The sequence below is a fragment of the Leuresthes tenuis genome, unplaced genomic scaffold (assembly GCF_036924035.1).
Source record: "Leuresthes tenuis unplaced genomic scaffold, fLeuTen1.0.hap1 SCAF_16, whole genome shotgun sequence".
Taxonomy (NCBI): domain Eukaryota; kingdom Metazoa; phylum Chordata; class Actinopteri; order Atheriniformes; family Atherinopsidae; genus Leuresthes; species Leuresthes tenuis.
In genome coordinates, this window is record NW_027325370.1 from 12388318 (window position 1) to 12407128 (window position 18811).

Consider the following 18811-nt stretch of genomic DNA (forward strand, 5'->3'; position numbering starts at 1 on the left):
CTGTTCTGCTTTAGGTCAGCACATCAACACAAGATGTCCAGTCACAGCTGCTAAACAGGAGGCATTACTCAGGCATCAAAAACAATTTGAAGCTCTCTTAAGGATAATGTTCATATATTGTGATTCTGCATTAGTTTATCATTTTTGCATAGCCTGAGTAGGCCATTGAGTCAGCCCTTTTCCTCCTCATTTGCAGCTGTGTTTTACCTATTTTCAGACTGAAAGTTATGGTAATATGGTGCTGTGCCTATTTCAAGCAAGGCCTGGTAGTTTATTCTATTCAAGCTCCTAAGCAGGGTGAAATATACAAGTTAATCCACAAATACACAGAAATGAACTCATCTCTCCACCACAGCCTGTGTGTCCAAGCTCAATCCATCCATCCTGTTTGAGGTTACAGGTAGTCGGCCAAGTGGAGGAAGATTAGAGTGTTCTAAGTAATAGACTGTCTTGACAAACCCTCTGTTTTGGCTCAACCCTTCTTCTACTTCTTCTTCCACCCCTCCTTTTACTCCCTCCCTCTTTTTGGAGCCAACGTGTCAAGGGGAAAAACAAAGCTGTTTCAACTGAGAAGTGCAAAATGCTAGGAGGAGGGAAGAGGGAAAGAAGAAAGGTTCAAAGAAAGAGCTTGAACAGGGACACAAAGTTAAATGAAAATAACCAATAAAAAGAACACTTATTCCTCCAGAACAAGCTTTGGAGGTGACAAGCTGCAAAAGCAGAAAACCGAAAGTTTAAACAATAATACATGCATGTCTTACAAAATGAAACCACCTTTGTTTTCATAACAAGTCGAATTTTTCCCTTTTCAGTCTTTACAGTAAATATATCTCCTTGTGGAGTGCAAGGACACCATAACATGGGGCATCTGAGAAAATCTATTGTTCTAAGGTAAATAGAGATAAATCTAAAAAGTGTGGACATGACATGTAACAACTAAAGTACCAGGTCTTAAATTTGGTTTAAGCACATTCTGTTGTAGATTTGATGCTGTATTTGGGATCACTGTCCTGTTGCTTGACCCAATGTGACCCAATGAGGCAGATGGCCTCACATTTGACTCTAGCTTACTTTGGTATAGAGAGGATTTCATGGTCAACTCAATGACTGCAAGGTGTCCAGGCCTTGTGGCTGCAAAACAAGCCCAAATCATCACTCCTCCATCATGTCGCTGAAATTTGCTATGAGGTGTTTTTGCTGAAACACTGAGTTTGTTTTTTGCCAAACGTGGCACTGTGCATTATGACATATCATCCCCACTATGATCTGGTCTGTTCAAAGGATATCGTGTTATTGTGATATTGTGTAAAATCTTGTGGTTTATCTGTATGCAACTTTGGAAGCCTAAGCTGTGCTGCCATATTGTTTTTTTGTTTTTTGTTTTCAGGCTTCCGTTTGGCAACCCTTTCAAACAAACCACACTTTTTTATTCCTGTTCTAATTGTACTATGATGACGTTTAACATTTCATGTGCTACTATAATTAGTTTGGCACATACTGCTTATGTCTTTTGGCTTAGTTTTGGTGCATATATGCAGACATTTGTTTTGTGTTTTTGTTCGCTGAGGCTGTACTTACCTAATTTTAAGGCCTGGTAACGGCCAGGTGATATTTCATTATGTCCTGACACTCAAAACCTTATAATTTAAAGTGGGTGTACTTCCTTTTTATCATGGTTATATAAGACAAAGCAAAAAGAACTATCATGCAAAATGCTGCAGTCCACAGGAAACAGGTGACAAATAGAGGGATGTGATTTTAAAGCCTGTGCTGATCAACAAGTACAGTACATCCACACAGAGATTTAGGACCTAGAGGAGCGGGCACAAACTCATTGTTCCCGATGGGATGGATCAGGCTAATGCTCTATAAACTACAGTCAAGTCACATACACACAAACACACTATTACGTCTTTTATTTTAGCTCTTAAAAAGATTATTTGCAAAACACGTCATCAGTCCAGTCAGCCTGCTCTCTGCAGAGTAAACGTGTAGATCCTGTAGGCCACTGTTCTCTTGTATAAAATTTATTTTCCCTCAGAGCTTCATGCAGCAGCAGTAACACATCTGTGTTCAAGTTTGTGCCATCCTTTGAGTATATCAGTGTTGTATCAAGGTAACTTTTCTTTTGTTAATGAAAAACAACAAAATTCCACAGCTGTTCCACTGAGCAACCCACATATTAAACACATGCTAATGAATTAATGCAAAGTATTTCTTCAGCAATGACAGTTGATCTGTTTTTAAGAAGAAAAAAAAAACGTGTTTAAATGCGTTTAAATGCGTGTTTCCATCTAAACCTCGTTTGCCATTGCCTCAAATTCTCCCAATTTGGAGAAGTAAATGCAAAGACACAATGCCCTCTTAGGTGGATACTTGGCTACTTGGCTACATTTAGATACTTTACTGTAGTGCTGATATATTCAGGGAAAGAAGACCCAAGGTCCCACTAATATCCCAAGGCCATTTATGCCAACATACTGCAGCCAGCTTGGATAACAAAACCTCCCAAAAGCATAAAATCCGCAGGCTGCAGCCTCCCTCTTGCAACTACAGCACACCACATAAATACAAAAACACAACAGCCACTCTCCTCATGTGCTATTGCTTAAACTTGAAATTGCTATGTGGGCTAAAATCAAATAATCCTGCCTATGGCTTCCAAAAAGATGAAGTTGAAATAAAATAACATAAGATGTTTTGGAAAAGTAGAGTCTGTGAGTATGTATGGAGTGTTTTTATATGAAACAGGTAAGAACATTATCTAAAAGTGAAGTTGAGGGTTGATTTTCGGTATAAAATCAGATGTAATAGGTTTATAGGCCAAATTTTGTTGTGTGTCCTTGAACCGCATTATGGGGACTCTCCCATGAGAGAAAATGAGCTTGTTCTTACAAGGTCAGCTATTATTATTTATAAGATACTTAGGACATTCCTGCCTGCTGTAAATCACTCCCACTTCCGCATTTTGGTCTATCAGACCATGTTTTTCTGCTTCCCCTATCAACTGACTCCCAGCTGAAAACAAATGTGTTTGTTTTTAATTATTATTTTGTCTTTGTTCATTGAGTGACTTTTACTTTAATTTCCACTTTCTTTGTCATTGCGTATTATTATTATTGCTATTAACTAACCGTGTATTCCAGCTGGTTTGGTACATGGAACAATTTGGAAAGTTGTCCATTGGGCAGTATTTGGAAAAAATGGCCACATTGAAACAGTATTTAGCTGGTCATTGGAAGAACTATCTGTGTACCAACCAAATAGAATTTTGAAAATCTACCAGAGTTACAGAAGCCATCTGGTAAATCAAACCATTTATAAAAGATAATTAGGAAATGAGCAATAATTCCTTCTCCTTGGAAACAAAAAGCAGGAATGCTCTCAGATTCAACATAAATGTTGCTATTCATTTATGCTAACCACTTTAGAAGCCATAGGTGTTGCATGTCATTATACCTAAAACCTGCCTGTAGTTGTGAGTAAAGGACATTCATTGATCTGAACCACTGTGAATTAGACACAGGCTCACATCTAAAAGCCTGCCAAGATGCATGCTTTTGTGATCATCAACCTGCAAATCTCACAAAAATCTGGCTGGCTCGCAGGACAAATCCACCAATTAACCACTGAGATTCTAAATGCTCAACTATATTTACCGGCAAGCTGTTACCTTTATTGTCTGCCCTTTAACAACCCGAGAGAAGGTTATCACTTTTTAGAACAAGTCAGTAGCAAAATGAAGTTTTCCCTTTGTGCGTGTGTGCAGCTGATCATTCTCAGCATCAGACTGGTCTCATACATCTGTTCATCATTAGTGGGATTCTCCCTCTGATACTTTCTCAGTCCTGCTCTCTGTCTTGCTGCACGTTCCACTGCTTGCTACAGTTCCCTTCAACCTCTTTTTCCCCTTTGGCATCTGTGCTTTTACCATTTATCATATTAAATCTCTTTGATAGGTGATGTCATATTTAAATATTTTTGTCTCTCTTGAATGTTTCTTTTCTTTTTCTCAATTTGCTCCTGCCTCTCAATTTTCCATCTGAGCCTCTATGCTGTCCAAAACCACAATGTGTTGTGCTTCCTTTTGGAAAGGATTTGAATTAATGTGATTTGGGTAGACTGCCCCAAAGAAAAAATATTTAACATGACATATAATATTTATTACAGGTTGCTTGAAAACCTTTTGCTGACAATGGGACACCTGACATAAGAAGGTGCACAAGGAATGAAAGACGATGCACAAGATGTTTTTCAAATATCTCTTTTTCAGATATCTCTTTTGAGACTCTCCTCTCAAATTTTACCCCACTGTTCGTTTTTCCCTGCAGACAGAAGCAATCTAAAAAAAATTTTTAAAAGCGATATTCGGCCTCTTCTGGTCGTGAAAGAAACTGCATGTGAAGTTTGAAAATGGTGTCCATTGAGGAGATGGTGGCATTTTACAAAAGATGTTTTTCAGTCGTAAGCATGATGATTTTTGTACCTTCACCAAGTATTTTTGATTTCTGACTCTAATCCAATAATGTTATTGTCTGAACCCAACCAAGAAAAACCAAGTGTTTTAGTAAAGTGTTTTCATGTTACTGACTGAACGTTAGCCCAGAAATGATAAAGTTAGTCGGTAAATGTCGGTGTTGAAGGTGTGTCTTACGGTTGAAGGTGAATAGTTGGAAGATACCCGCATGTAACCATACCATTCACCTCTCCTCCATTTCTGCCTCCTAATGAGGGCTTTGTGCCTTGTTAAAGGAAACATTGAGAATATGATCAAATATGCTCCAGAATATGCTTTTATTTTCCTATAAGTAATTCTCATAGGTGCAGAAAAGGTTTGTGAAACTATCTAAATCTACCACTATTTCTTTAACTTCTACCCTCATCCTACTCCTTTGATGTGTCTTTTATTTGTGCCAGAAATGTTTGCATCATACACCAGCATTGAATTGACACAAATGTAATTATGATTTTGCAGTGAAATCAGGCTGTAAAACGAGTGAGTGTTTTTGCATCTCTTAGGATCACACAACCAATTTGAAATTTCCAGCAACCACAAGAGTGTGTTCACACTGCATGTGTGTGCTGAATGTAGCCTTTGTACCATTACCAGATTCTGACGAGAGGTATCAAAACAACAACTGTGAATTGTGACGACAGAAATATTGTGCGAAAATTTTCATGTAAAATTGTGCTGTGAGATAATTATTTCCTTATCAAGTTGCCCACCAAATTTGTCTTTGTTAGATGTGTAAGTGTTTACATTGAGCCTGCCAGAAAAAAAAAATAAAGTGGTTTAACTGCAGTGGGTTAATTCTTAATGTAAGGCAGCTGTGTGAGGGGAGACGTCCCACGTGTCAGTGCCACCACAGTGAACCCTGCTGCATGTTGGTCAAACTTGCCTTGTGCTTGAGGAAAGATTGTAAAATAGGTGGTGCCCTTCAACATTGTAAATGTGTGGTCAGGGCTTCACCAAGCACTGGTTTGAGGAAAAAATGAGGGAACAAAGTTGTGAATATAAAGTGTACACTGGTTGGGAAACCACACACACACTAACAAACATACAGGCAGAGTGTGGCATTAGTCCACAACCACAAAAGCATGAAGCTACGAAGGGTAGCACACAGTACGATTGCCTCCAGTCTTTTCTCATTCCTGTTAATTTTCCTCCAACATACCCTATTTTACTGTATTTTCTTCAACTGTTGCCTCCTTGTCATTCCATATTTCCCTCTTCTTCCTTCTCTCTCAGTCTTTCTTCTCATTTTTCTTCTGCACTCACTGATGACTGATAAACATTCTAGGCTCCATGGCCTTAAATTAACCCTTCTTGTTTGATATCTTCTAAAATAGTTAATGAAATGAGTTTTAAAAAGTCTGAATTGAACTCAATGATAATGCAGCCCATGCCCATTGTGGTTAATTATTTTTCTCTCACTCATATCCCTCTGCAGCTTCTCAACAACACGATCCTCAGATGGGAAATGCATCAGGCACCATGAAAGCAGCTCACTCTGACAACCAGTTGTATCTGCACTCTTGACTAAAGCTGGATAAACAAACTACACCTGCCAGAAAGATCTGTCTGGGAAATCTGCACGAAACACAAAGATCTTGAAGATTATAAGAAAATCAGTTGAAATAAGCTTCACATTTTGTGACTTCCCAACTGGTATCACTTACAGTATAATGTGTTTTAAAGCCATCAAGTAAATCAAATTTTCCACTTTTAAGAAGACTAAACTGAATCCATTGGGGAAATTCAAGATAAAGGCACATTTACACTCATTTTATGTGCTGCAAAATAAACAACAAGCAAGAAATACTGCATATTATTGAATAACTTACAACTATGTCAGTGGGTTAATTCATCAGTGTATAAAAACTAAATTTCCATTGCTCTTTAGCCATTTTATTATTTCAAACCGGGTTTGTGTAGTTCATATTATTCAGAATAATACAATGATCTAGATACAGTGATCCAAGGAAACGATATGTCATGTTTTATCTGATGTGTTATTACAGTGTCTGTTTGGACACAAGACATCGTTCTTTCTTAACCTTTACCATGTGAATTAGAGCTGTTCACTCCACAAAATTTATTCATGTGGCATACGTCCATGCAGGCAGATATAGCCAATAACTCCTTTGAAGACATGGGAGCAGTGTTGTTGCATTCAATAGCTTTAACTATTAATGTTTTCTAACCTTAACAATGTGATGTTATTTTCTAATGCCAAACCAGTTTGTTTTATCCCAACATAATGGCGTCAATGAGGGTTATGTTTGAACTGTAAAAAAGTTTGCAACCAAGTCGTGTTATTACCTCAACTTAACCAGGAAGTGACAAAAGTGTTTTTGTAAAGTGTTGTTGTGTTATTGCCAGAAGGTAAGTTGTAAACTGCGTCTCTGATTTACATGGACTGAGACCATACCCCTCATATATGGGAATATTTTTAGCCGAAGACAATGAGGCACTTGGTTAAGGAAAAGCTGAAACTTTGCTTGCTCGTGTGCATAAGAGACTTTTGAACCTTGTCTTGTAGCCTTTTCACTTTTGTCAAAGTGGTGATATTAATCATATTCCATGAGTATGAAATGCTTTTTTTCAGTAAAAGGTTACAAAGCCTTGAATCAAGACAGTCTACTGCATACTATAATTATCTCCTCACTATGACAGCTCATCCGAAATGCTGATCTTTGGTTTGATCTGTAATTTGATCTCTTGTGAGGGTTTTAAAGTGGCTCATGCGTGACATAATGGAGCTACTGTGAACTCTCATCAGAGAGGGTTTCAATAAGAGTCTGAGCTGTAGGCCAGACAGTTAATTAGGTTAGTCAAACAACATGTGTACTATAGACAGCTGGGAAATGATAAGGCCATGGAGCAGAAAGAAGAAACAGAGAGGAGAGGGATGGATGATAAAAACAGTAGAAAAACGAGTGGAACACAGCTGAAGAGAGGAAAGCGAGAGCGAAGACCCTGAGGAGTAACCGAAGAAAGAAAAATACTGCCTGCTCATAAATCATTTAATTTCTTTTTTTTCCCCCTCCCTCCTTCCTGACGACACCTCTTACTCCTCTGCCACTCTGTTGCTCTCTGGCTGCCAAATACCAAAGTCCCATTTGGAACATCACATAATTACACCAGTTAGGGAAATAGTCTGACATTTTACTATACATTGTAAATGTCTGGATTTCTAGTTTCTTTCACCAGCTGGTATAAACTGCACATTAATCTACACCCAGACAGATTTAATGGCCAAGTCCTTTAAAACTCAAGTTTATTGCCTTTGCTGTGAGTGAATATCTTCATTTATATTGAAGATAACGATATCTATAACTGATTGTAACACTTGTGACCTTGGTAAATAATTAGGGCAATGGTCTGCCAGTGTGTTTGGAAGTTATACTTTATGATTTAATTTGGGTTTTTTGGGAAAAAATAAATAAAACAGAAAATTACGGAAAACTGCGCCAGTATAACCTCCAAATTTGACTGACATGTGCTGCCTGGGACTGAAACACCACAGTATGAGCTCATTTTATATCTCCTTTCAATTAACTTTGTTGATGTCAGCAGTAATGTTCGTACAATGCTTATCCCAGACATCCAGCACCAAAGAGCAGAGAGGAAATATCGCAAATTCTGAAGGCAATAGAACACACAATAGAACACACAAACAGGTCAGAGCAAAATAGGGTCAAACCAGTGTTTCTCTCAGATCTTCATGCGTATTTAACTTAAACATTCACAGACAACAAAACTATACTTTTTTCTGTATCTGTACTTCACTCCCAAGACAATCAGAAGCATTTAAGATGCACTCGACTCACTTTAATATTGTTTTCTTAAATCAGTTTTGGCCCTTTCATTTTCTCCAACAGTTAAACATTTGACTGAGCATATATTTGAGAAATATCAGTCTCCTCATTGTTCACTCAAATCCATGCATAGCTAGGCTTTGCCAGAACCCTTACTACAATACAATTAAAATTTAACTTTCACAATGTAGATGATAATATTCCAGTAACATTGTTTCCCTGTCAGATATTTAGTAGAAGGTTTTGATAACCACACCCTGATATAAAAGGCATATAGGAAGGTGGTGTAGTTGTTTAGAAGTGTATAGTCATCCTTCCCAATGCAGCAGAACCCTAAATGGAGGGGGCTAATTAAGCGTTTTAGCACCCAAAAAAAATTAATAAATAAATACAATTTTTTAAACATACTTTGAACACTGTATGTACTTGTAAATACATTAACCTAGACCCTGTTTTGTGATCTATAAATCTGGAAATAATAATATGCATTTGCACTTCAATTTAGTCTCTGGTGCTTAAGACCAAGCTGTGTGAGTTCACCATTCTCCTGCTCCTCTCATTTACTCTGCCTCATTAATCAACACACTTAACGAATTCATACTTAACAAGTTCAGTCTGTACACAGACACTAATTGGCCGTGTCAAACTGCATGTGTCCCATGCTAATTGGCTCTTTGATAGGGGCTTCATAGAGTTAATTAGCCAATTAACCAGTTCAGTATGCCAGTTCAGTTTCACTGTGGCTCATGTCCGTGATTTTTAGCACTGCAGGGGAAAATCGAGAAAATATTCCGCTTGACCTGGAACATTAGAAAAATGGAAACATCTAGACTTTCTCTGAAAAGTAAGGTTTGGTGGATAGGAGAGCTTAATAATGTACAGGAGATATATGTAGCATGAAAAATTAATGGATCAAAAGGTTATTTTGCAATACTTTAAGACAAGTCATTTAAGTCTTAACATGAGCAGCAAACTTCTGAGAAAGAAACATTACATGTTTCTACTAATTCCCACAAGCTCTGCAAACATAACCAAGATGCCTTACTGAGACCAAAAGGGACAGCTAGGGGCTAACATAGCCCAACTGTCCCTTTGGTCCCCATGAGGAATGCTAACAATGAGTGCAAGCCTTTGTGGGCAAACTGAAGGTCACAGTGTAGCATCACATTGTGAAATGTACTTGATCCCTTCCATACCAAACACACCCGTTAAGAATTCTTGTGAAGTCATCGCATCTGATTTTAAACCACGGCCATTTAATGACCGGAATTTTATAATGGGTATGAATGTCAGTGCCATGGTGGTGCAGTGGTTATCCCTGATGCCTCAAAGTGTCTTATCATGGCTACACAAACTACACAAACTACAAAAACCGTTAAAAAAAAAAAAATTACTTTAACGAGGATCAACAGATTTGAATTTGAAGAAACTTGAGCAGCTGGCAGATGAGATTCCATCCAAATCCAAAACAGCTCTGGCTCATCTAATTTCCTAAAGTGACAGCATGTGTGAAAGATGGTTGTATTTGTAGAGGTTGCATCACTTGAGATGTGACCCAGGAGTGTGATCAGTTTGGAATAAGCACATATCTGTGTGCTACAACTGAATTTATTTTCCAGACAGTAAAATGACTATTTGAACCGCTTGGGGCAACATTGTTTTTTTTTTGTTTTCTCAAATGCAAGCGTATTGTGTATATTCAGATCACTAGATGATTAAAATGAGCGTATGTTTATTCTGCTAGATTTCTCCACACCATTACTTTTGGGGATGTCACCAGGTTTCAGTTAGAATTTAGCTTATATAGGCAGTAAAAAGTGAAATCTGCACCTGTAGATGGCTTCAGTCATACTACAGCTCATTATCCTCTCACTGGTATATAATCCAACAGTGCAAACTGGGATTTAAGACCACTTAGGAAGATGACAGATGGGATTGGTAACAAATCCCCTTATCCTCAGCTCACTTCATTACCATAAGTGTCAACATGTTTGAAATCATGAGGGAAAGGAGAAGTTACAGCAAAAGAAGCTTTAATGCAGGGGTTTTGTGAATTAGACCAAAATACACAAAGCTAAGTGCAGCATGCTGGAATATCTATGCTGTGATGTACATTAGTGAGATTCAGTACCACCACAGTTTGTTTGTTGTCACTAGTGTAGGAAGGGGCTGTGTACAGATGAGCATGTCTTTAATGATAAAGTCACTTTTTACTGTGAAGGGATCTGAAATCCCTTTTTAATAAGAGTTGAAGGGAGTTCTTGCATGCAAGCATGGCACACACAAACATACACTGAAACAAGGTGGATATGAACATTCACAGAGGAATGCCAGGAACACACACTAATTGTGCTCTGTAAGCAGCGAGAAGGTAATATGCTTCACCGTGTGTGGTGCTGTCATAGTGAAGTGATTCATGCACACGGGGGAACGGATTAGAGGATATCAAGTGTCTCCTCTGCGATCCCTGCCTCTGTTTGCACCACTGTCGATACGTATGGGAGTTTTTCAAGGGAGAAAGAATGCAGTCAGGAATTCTTTTAATTGTCCAAACTCCGCCTCAGTGCTCAGCCCACTCAGCCATCTGACACACACACAGCCACATGCACACACTAACTGTCAGTACATACACATAGCAGTCATTCTGTCTGCACAATACTCCATTACCATCCTCCATAGTACTCTCTATCTCTGGAAGCTTTTCCTGGCCAGCCTACAATCTCAGCTCAAGACACTATTAACAAAAACGATTCTATTGAATATTTTTCCATGGTCTCATCCAAGTCAAGTCAGACTGATTTATGCAACTATCTCAACACAGCAGAGGACAAGTGTGTGTTTTCATCTGGTGGCTCCCATTTGACGTTCCTTGCTCTTTATTCAGATTTCAGATTTGTTTTTATTATTTTTTCCCCCTATTTTCTCAAATAAAGTCAACTATTAAACAATATATTTTATTCTGTTTAGCTTTTTAACTGCACCCAGTACATCTACATAGAATATGATTTGAGTCATTATATCCTGAAAACAAATTAAACAGACATTTTTTTTATCACATCTCTATAATACTATTTACATTATTATTTAGTCATAATCCTTTCCAGTTAATAGTTGCTTGTTGTTTAGTTTTCCTAAATATTTGTATAAATTGCATGCAATTAACCAAATTTCATTCATTTGATATCAATCAACTTGGAACAGATTTATAGTTAGGGTTATTAATGGGTTATTAATGTTTATTGGTTATAGGGAGATGAAAACCATACAGTGTTATGTGCTATTGCACATTCAGTGAAGAGGTGTTCAGCTTATCCAATGTTTACAGCAATGCTTTCCACTTTGTATTTTTAATTAAAGAAAAAAATGTCTGAAGCTAAAGCAGCAAATGTAGGCAAGCTTAGCATTTGTGCTTTATCATTTTCAGTGGCAAAATTATTATTATTTTTTTTTAAAAACAGTGGTGGCAGATTAGATCAGCTTAACGGCTCACTTATGGAGCCTAAGTAACCCGAACTATTCGTGGTTGAAAGTGAAGGTAGAAAGAGAAGCCTGCAAGTGAGAGAGAAGCAGAAAGTGAAAGAACTGTGAAAACATTTTGTCAGATGGTGTCGACCATGTGATGTCTTGCCTTGAAGTATCTGAATTAATGTCCTCCTTCCACTTATTAACGATGAATGACGGTGTATGAAACAGTTGTTATCCTCACATATTGAAGAGCCGTGGATGAAAAACATACATACATACATCACTTAGTGAAAAGTATGAGTATGCTGTCATCATGCAAAAACTGTTAGTGTCCATACTGAAAAAGGGAAAAGAGGAAGAAAAACATTGTCATCGTACAATTTCTATGACTGGGATTTTTTTACACAGTGGATCACAAAACTTTTGCACATTCTGCTGTGATATCGGGTTGGATAATGACAGAGCAAATGACTGAAGAAGCATAAAGCGTAATCTTTGATTTCATCATAGCAGTTGTAATGATTCATAATTGCTGAATTATCACAAAAATAAAATTAACATCACGTTCTCGTTTACACTTATTTATTGAAAGTAGTATCAATAAGTAGGCTACAACTACTGGTAAAGGCCTACTGATATCTAGCTGCCCTGCTGCTTGCTCTGATTTGTTGTCTATTCAGTTATGTCCTGTGGCACATTGGTTTGTGCCCTGTGATAACACCCCTTGGAAATCTTTTTTTCAGTATTTGCACATTTTTCTGACAACCCCAACTAAAAGTATGAACCATTGCAGAAAGCACTACATTTCTCACACACAGCAGAGTGAAGTTAGCAGTAGGAATATTTTAAATCTCACACAGTGGTATAAATATAAAATGTTAAGAGGCTTTCAGTAGTGCCTTCACTTTGCATCTTTCATCAGCTTTAATCAACAGTCTCACCAGATTTATGGTACAACCAGCAGTCATAAATTTACACATACTATTTAGTAATGTTGTAGTCAAGACTACTTAACCAGGACCAACTTGATACCAAGTGAAGACTGATCTGGAGTAGTCCAACATTATCATTTAGCTCCTCCTGTAGTTTGCCTTGGCTTTCTTCTCTACTCACAGCTGTCCCACTTAAAGCTGCCCTTGGGGTAGGATTCATTTTGCCCAGGTGTGTGTCTCGAACTCTATGTGTGTGCTGTGTATAGAGTTACCAAAGGGCCTCTGAGTACAGCTGTCTCAGATCTGGTTGAATCAATGAAATGGAATACTGGCAGATAGGTGACACTTTCATTTGACACACTGTCATTATAAACTCAGCATGATGCTGAGCAGAGCACATCCACTTCATCAAATACAGGTGTACCTTTGCTTTGTTGTTTTTAACGTATGCACATACATTTCAGTTGTGACATAAAGGCATGCAGCCTGAAGTTAGTTAAAAGGCAGTGGTCTATTATGCAAAACACAGTACATACGTAAGTTGGAAGACAGACAAAGAGGAGGCAGTGACAGAAACCTGACATCAGATGTCACCTTGTGGTGTCGTTCCCTCGTGTCTGACCTTCATCCATTTTCTGCCACACCCCCACCACTCTGTGTCTCTCTTTGTGACAAGAGTTCATGTTTCAAAGGAGAAATTACCTCATTTATACATAAGATGCACAATGCCAACAAACCATTATTATGCCCTACAGCGCTGTTTCTCTCCCGTTCTTCACAGCTCTGCTCTGTTCCTGCTTCGTAATGACAGAGATCTATTGCTGCTACTGCTTGGCACTGCTCACAGCAGCTAAGAAATGGAATGAAGTTTTTATAGATTAAATAACCTAAACAAAACAAGGACATCTAGAGGAGAAAGTGATGATTGGAGTTCAAGGTGAACAGACTTTTCTCTATCAATTTTGTTCTCTTCTTTTCCGTCTTTCCTTCTTCTGCTCCTCCTCTTCACATCCCTTTCTTGTATTCTTTCCTGTCCTTGTCTCTCCTTCATGTATCTCTGTCTTGTCTACTCCTCTGCTCCTGCTTGTTCTTGGTGCTTTTATTATTTAGCACCTGTCGACCATAGAACAGAAAACCATGTCATGCCAAGTGTCTGACGTAAAAACACACACTTGTGCTCCAAAGCTGCAGACCTGACAAAACCACACACTTCAGAATGATGACACACCAAGACCTGCATATAGAGGATTAAAGATACTGTATATATGAACACACATTACACACATACAGACAGACATACACACTCCTGACTTCTCTGATGTACATTAGCTAACGTGAAAAGACGGCTGTGCTGAATTACCACTACACCTAATGACTATTTCATGTCTGGATGGAAACAAGAGCAGTGAAGAGGACGAGAAGCCAGAAACTAAATAAGGGGTTAGATTCAGCCAATGTGACTCTCTATTTCCTCTACTTTTTCTTCTTTGGCTCTTGTTAAAATGAACCAACCCCAGAACTTGTGTGTCCTTTTTTTATTTTTATTTTTCTGACTGACTGACAGACGAGATGGTGATGACTGATATTTAGTGGTTTCGTAATTTTCCTGAACTCCCTTCCCATTAAAACATTAAAAATCACATCTCAAACTTGTTAATGGGTCGATGAGAAGTTTTTTTTAATGTATTTTATATGTTACAAGACATACAAGCCAGCACTAGCCGCTAGCTGCTTCTGGCAAAGAGAGATGTAAGTGCAGTGAATTGGCATAGTTATTGATCTCCATTCACTGGATGATGAGAAAGGTACAGAGTTATACCCAAGATGTTTAAGCCATTTTTTTCAAGTTAACAACTTTGCTATCTTCGTCAAGCCCTGCATGAGTCAGGCATGGCTGCCAGTAGATCTCCCAGTCTCCACACTGACCGCATTACAAGTGTGCCACGTGGCTCCCAGCAGGGATAATAGATATATAGTTAAACAGAAATTGTCTAAAAAATATACTTTTGGCTATGTGTTTAGACCATTACTGTTGTAAAACAAATCACTTTATAGATAGTGTATACTTTAGTCCTGTTCTCACATGATGTTCAGACCAGAACAACTGATTGTAATTGTTTTTTTTAGAAGTCCACAGACACCTTAGTCTTTCTAAATTTGTAGATTTATCAAAGTATAACATCATGCCCAACTTTACTTCCTGTAAATTATGAAGACAGATATGCCACCAGATACACCAGAATTATCTGAAGCAGAAATAATTGAGATTAAAAAGCCAATCATTTGGAGCCGTATCATTTTAAACCTTTGACTGTGGCCCCAGGTGACCCAAAGCCAAAGATCCTGAGGTTGAGGCGGAGTCAGCTCAAGAGAGAATGGGACAGGGTATTTAAGTGGTTAATTAGATTGGAAAGAACATCTGTACTGCTGTGAAAAGTACAAGTTTAAACCATTATGCATATTAAAATATTTAAAAATATAATACATATTTATATATAATATATATATATAAATATTATATATAATATATTTGTGGAATATAAGTAAGTCAGCATGTTTAAGATAAGATGTGGGGAAATTCATCATTCATTCATCATTTGACGACAATCCTAATGTTTTCAAAATTCTCACTGAAGGGTGTGTGTTCACAGAGCTTGATCACCCTCATCTGACTAAATAGCTTTAAATTTGTTTTGTGCAAAGTACATTTGATTACTTTTACAAATTTAGCTAAAACGTCTACACAAGCGCTGATGTATAGTTTATGACTTTGTTTACAACACAAAAATAAGGATGTTCTTACTCTTTAGTACATCATTTGGCTACAGAAATTATTCAACAGATTTAAGAAAGATATTTTAAAGTATAGTGTTTATTATACCCACTTGCAGTGTCATTTCAAGCACAAATTACTTTGGTAGCGGGAGTTCACATGGAGAATGGATGACAGGACCTCCCATAAGGCTCACTAAGAGATCATAACACACTGATGGATGTGGTTTAACTTTTACACACCATTGGCTTTCATTGACGTCTCGCTTGCTTGGCCAATAACTGTGCTTGACATTTTTTTTTCCCTGTTCAGGAAGAGAACATCAGTGTGTCAGCATGTAGTCATACCCTGCTGTTCAACCTATGCTTCTCCACTGAAGCCCTGCAGGACTGATGACACGGTTTTAGTATGGTGTGCGTTTTCTCTTTTTTTTTTTTTTTTTAATTTAAATACAGAATATCCCTGTACTGTTTTCAAAAAGCTGTATGAACTAAACTGTCACTTTAAGCTATCCGAATTATAGTGTCAAAAGTTATTCTTGTCTTGTCAATAAAAAGCACACATAATTTTACATGCTGAGACTGAGGTTATCGTACACTTTTATATTTTTTTCATATTTTTCTACACAGGTGACTTCTGAAAGACCTGTATGAGCTTGGTTGGTTTTGGCGCATCTTTTTTTTCTGTAGTGTGAAGGTGTGTTCAGGTATGTTGGTGAAACATAACATGTCGCAGCTTGCCCCTCCCCCACCACTAATATTTTCAGAACACAGACTAAACTCCTCGCAGCATGCTGGCCAACATTGTGTCCAGCAGAACACCACATGCAAATAGAAGAAAAAAAAACAACGAATACCTCAAAACACCAATCTTTGTAAGTTCTAAAAAAATCTGTTCAATTTGGAGATATTTTTGCATTCATGTACATTTCTGCCAACAAAACAAATCTTTTTCCTAACATGGACAGTCTTGGACAGAGAGCAGAAACTCAGTCTCATTAAAAGTTTTATGTGGCCAAAAACTGACAGTGAAAACAGTGAATGAAGAAGCAGGAATGAATGATGGAGGACCATGAGTATGTGTTGCCCTCAGGTAGGTATCACTTCTTCCTCTGACCCTATCAATAAACAAGTACAAATAATGATTTTATGACCTCCTTCATTACGCCTCCTTTGCAGCTGTGTTTCCTTCCTCTGACTCTTCCCACCTATCCCTTTCTCAAGGCCCTAAGGTGCAAAACACAACAGTGGACAAACATACCAATACCAATATCAAAAATACAACATTTCAGAAAACAAAACAACAAATCTGAAAATAAATCTTAGAAAACACAATGGCAAAACAAAATTCACGGCATTTCAAAAAAGATTTTCCTTAAATGTGTTTTTTCCTGAAATATTGATGCATTTTCTGAGATGTGCTTTTTGTTTTGTTGTTGCGTTTTTTGGAATATGCTTTTTGTTCTTTTTTGGGGGTGTTTCTGAAATGGGGTGATGTTTCGTTGTTGTATTTTCAAATGTTTTTTAGTTGCTTGTTTAGTTGTTGAGTTTAGAAAAAAAAAAGAATAAAGGAAGGAGTCAAGGAACGAAGACTTAAGCAGGTCCTGCTTCAAACAAGTGAACAAACTGGCTTTTTTTTTCTCGGATCAGTATCTGTAACCACACTGGTGTCCAATGTTATTGCATCGCAGAAATAGTTTGAAATGTATGACCAGAAACAACCTGTTGCAGCACATTTCACAGTAATCTATCACTGTTTTCAAAAACTGTTCTCGTCTCCAGCTAAAAATCTCATCTGCCTATTCCTGCTCTCCTTCTCCTCCTTCTGAGCTATTCCTTCTATAAGCAGTCACATTCAACATCTAAGTAACATGTCAAACATATTTCCCAGCATTGAAAATATAGCATGAAAATGCAAAGTCTATGCATGTGAATATTCATGTGCATACATTTAATAACTAGCTGCTGCATGAGACTTTCTCCTTTCTTATCAATAAAATTCTAATTTTACGTGCCCATTGAAATGCATTTACACACACAAAACCAAAGCTAATGAGGAACATAATGGCAGTGTATCAACATATGGGGTCTGATGCATGGAAGACTACTGTTTGAAGCCTCCTCAGCCTCACATTAGACACCATCCAACTCTCTTTTCCATCTTTTCGTCAGCAGCCACATTAAACACTGTCCAGCACATGAATATCTACTTAATTTCGATGTGAATTTGTTCATTGCTATTCATGTGGGGTATCTAAATAAATTTTTTCGGGCCAGTACAGAAACATGAGGGAGGTAAGTAAAAGAAAATGCATAAAGAAAAATCTCCAATGAAACAGCAAAGAGTCAGGTCTTATCATATATGTACAAGCTTAGTCCACGTGAACCTTCCATTAACTTAATTATTTGCGTCACCTCATGAAATAGTTTAAACTTACTGAAGATGACAACTGCACATCCAGCAAAAAGATCACTTTAGATCAGGTTGAAGCTACAATCTCATGTTATGGGTCTGCTTTGGGATCTTCTTGAGTTTTGCCAAGGAGAAATCCAAGAGACATCCAAATCAGATGCTAAACCAACTCAGCAGTCTCTTTTAAAAGAGAAGAAGCAACAGTTCTACTGCACACTCCTTCCAGATCTTATCAGCATTATACTTATCAGTAAAACGTATTAGTTTCCATCAGGAAATTAGTGTGGGGTTTGAAAGCCCCAGTCCCTCATAGTTTTCCCATGCACGAGCTGGGCAACTCCATCTGGTCATTTCTGTTTCCAAAACTAGTAATGAGACATGCATATCCAGTTCATACGCTGACTGATTGGCCAGTTGTGTGGAGGTGAAAAGGCAACTTGAAACTGCCCTTCAGACAATATTTTGCCTTCCATCATGGGCAAGTGGCACATTGTAAAGGATCCTTTTCAGGAACACAAACTTGCACCTACAATCATATATTCAGAAAGTGATATGCAACAATAAAATGGGACAATCTAGCTCCAACTCTGACAGTTAGAAAAAAAATGAACACAGCTGTCTTAACATCACCAAGTTTTTTTTTGTTAAAAGTACTACTTCTGAAATTGGCCCCCTGCTGTGGTGGCCAAGAAAAAAAACTTACCCACTCCACCTCACGGCAAACTTAGAAACTTTGTGACTAATTGGGCCCATCTAATACATCTATAGTCAGTAAAACAGTAAAAGGCTTTTGGAGCCCATTGTGTTACATACAGCTCTCCTGTAACACTAAATTAGAAAAAGCTAATCCATATACAAACTTATTACTCTTCCCAGTGCTTACATATTATTTACATTCAGGGATGCA

At 37.8% G+C, this 18811-nt stretch overlaps 1 protein-coding gene across 1 annotated transcript in view; it reads right to left on the minus strand.

Annotated features, from left to right (window-relative positions):
* Window positions 1–18811, minus strand: part of sema3b (sema domain, immunoglobulin domain (Ig), short basic domain, secreted, (semaphorin) 3B) — a 71777-nt gene that overhangs the window by 43343 nt on the left and 9623 nt on the right. The window lies entirely within an intron of this gene.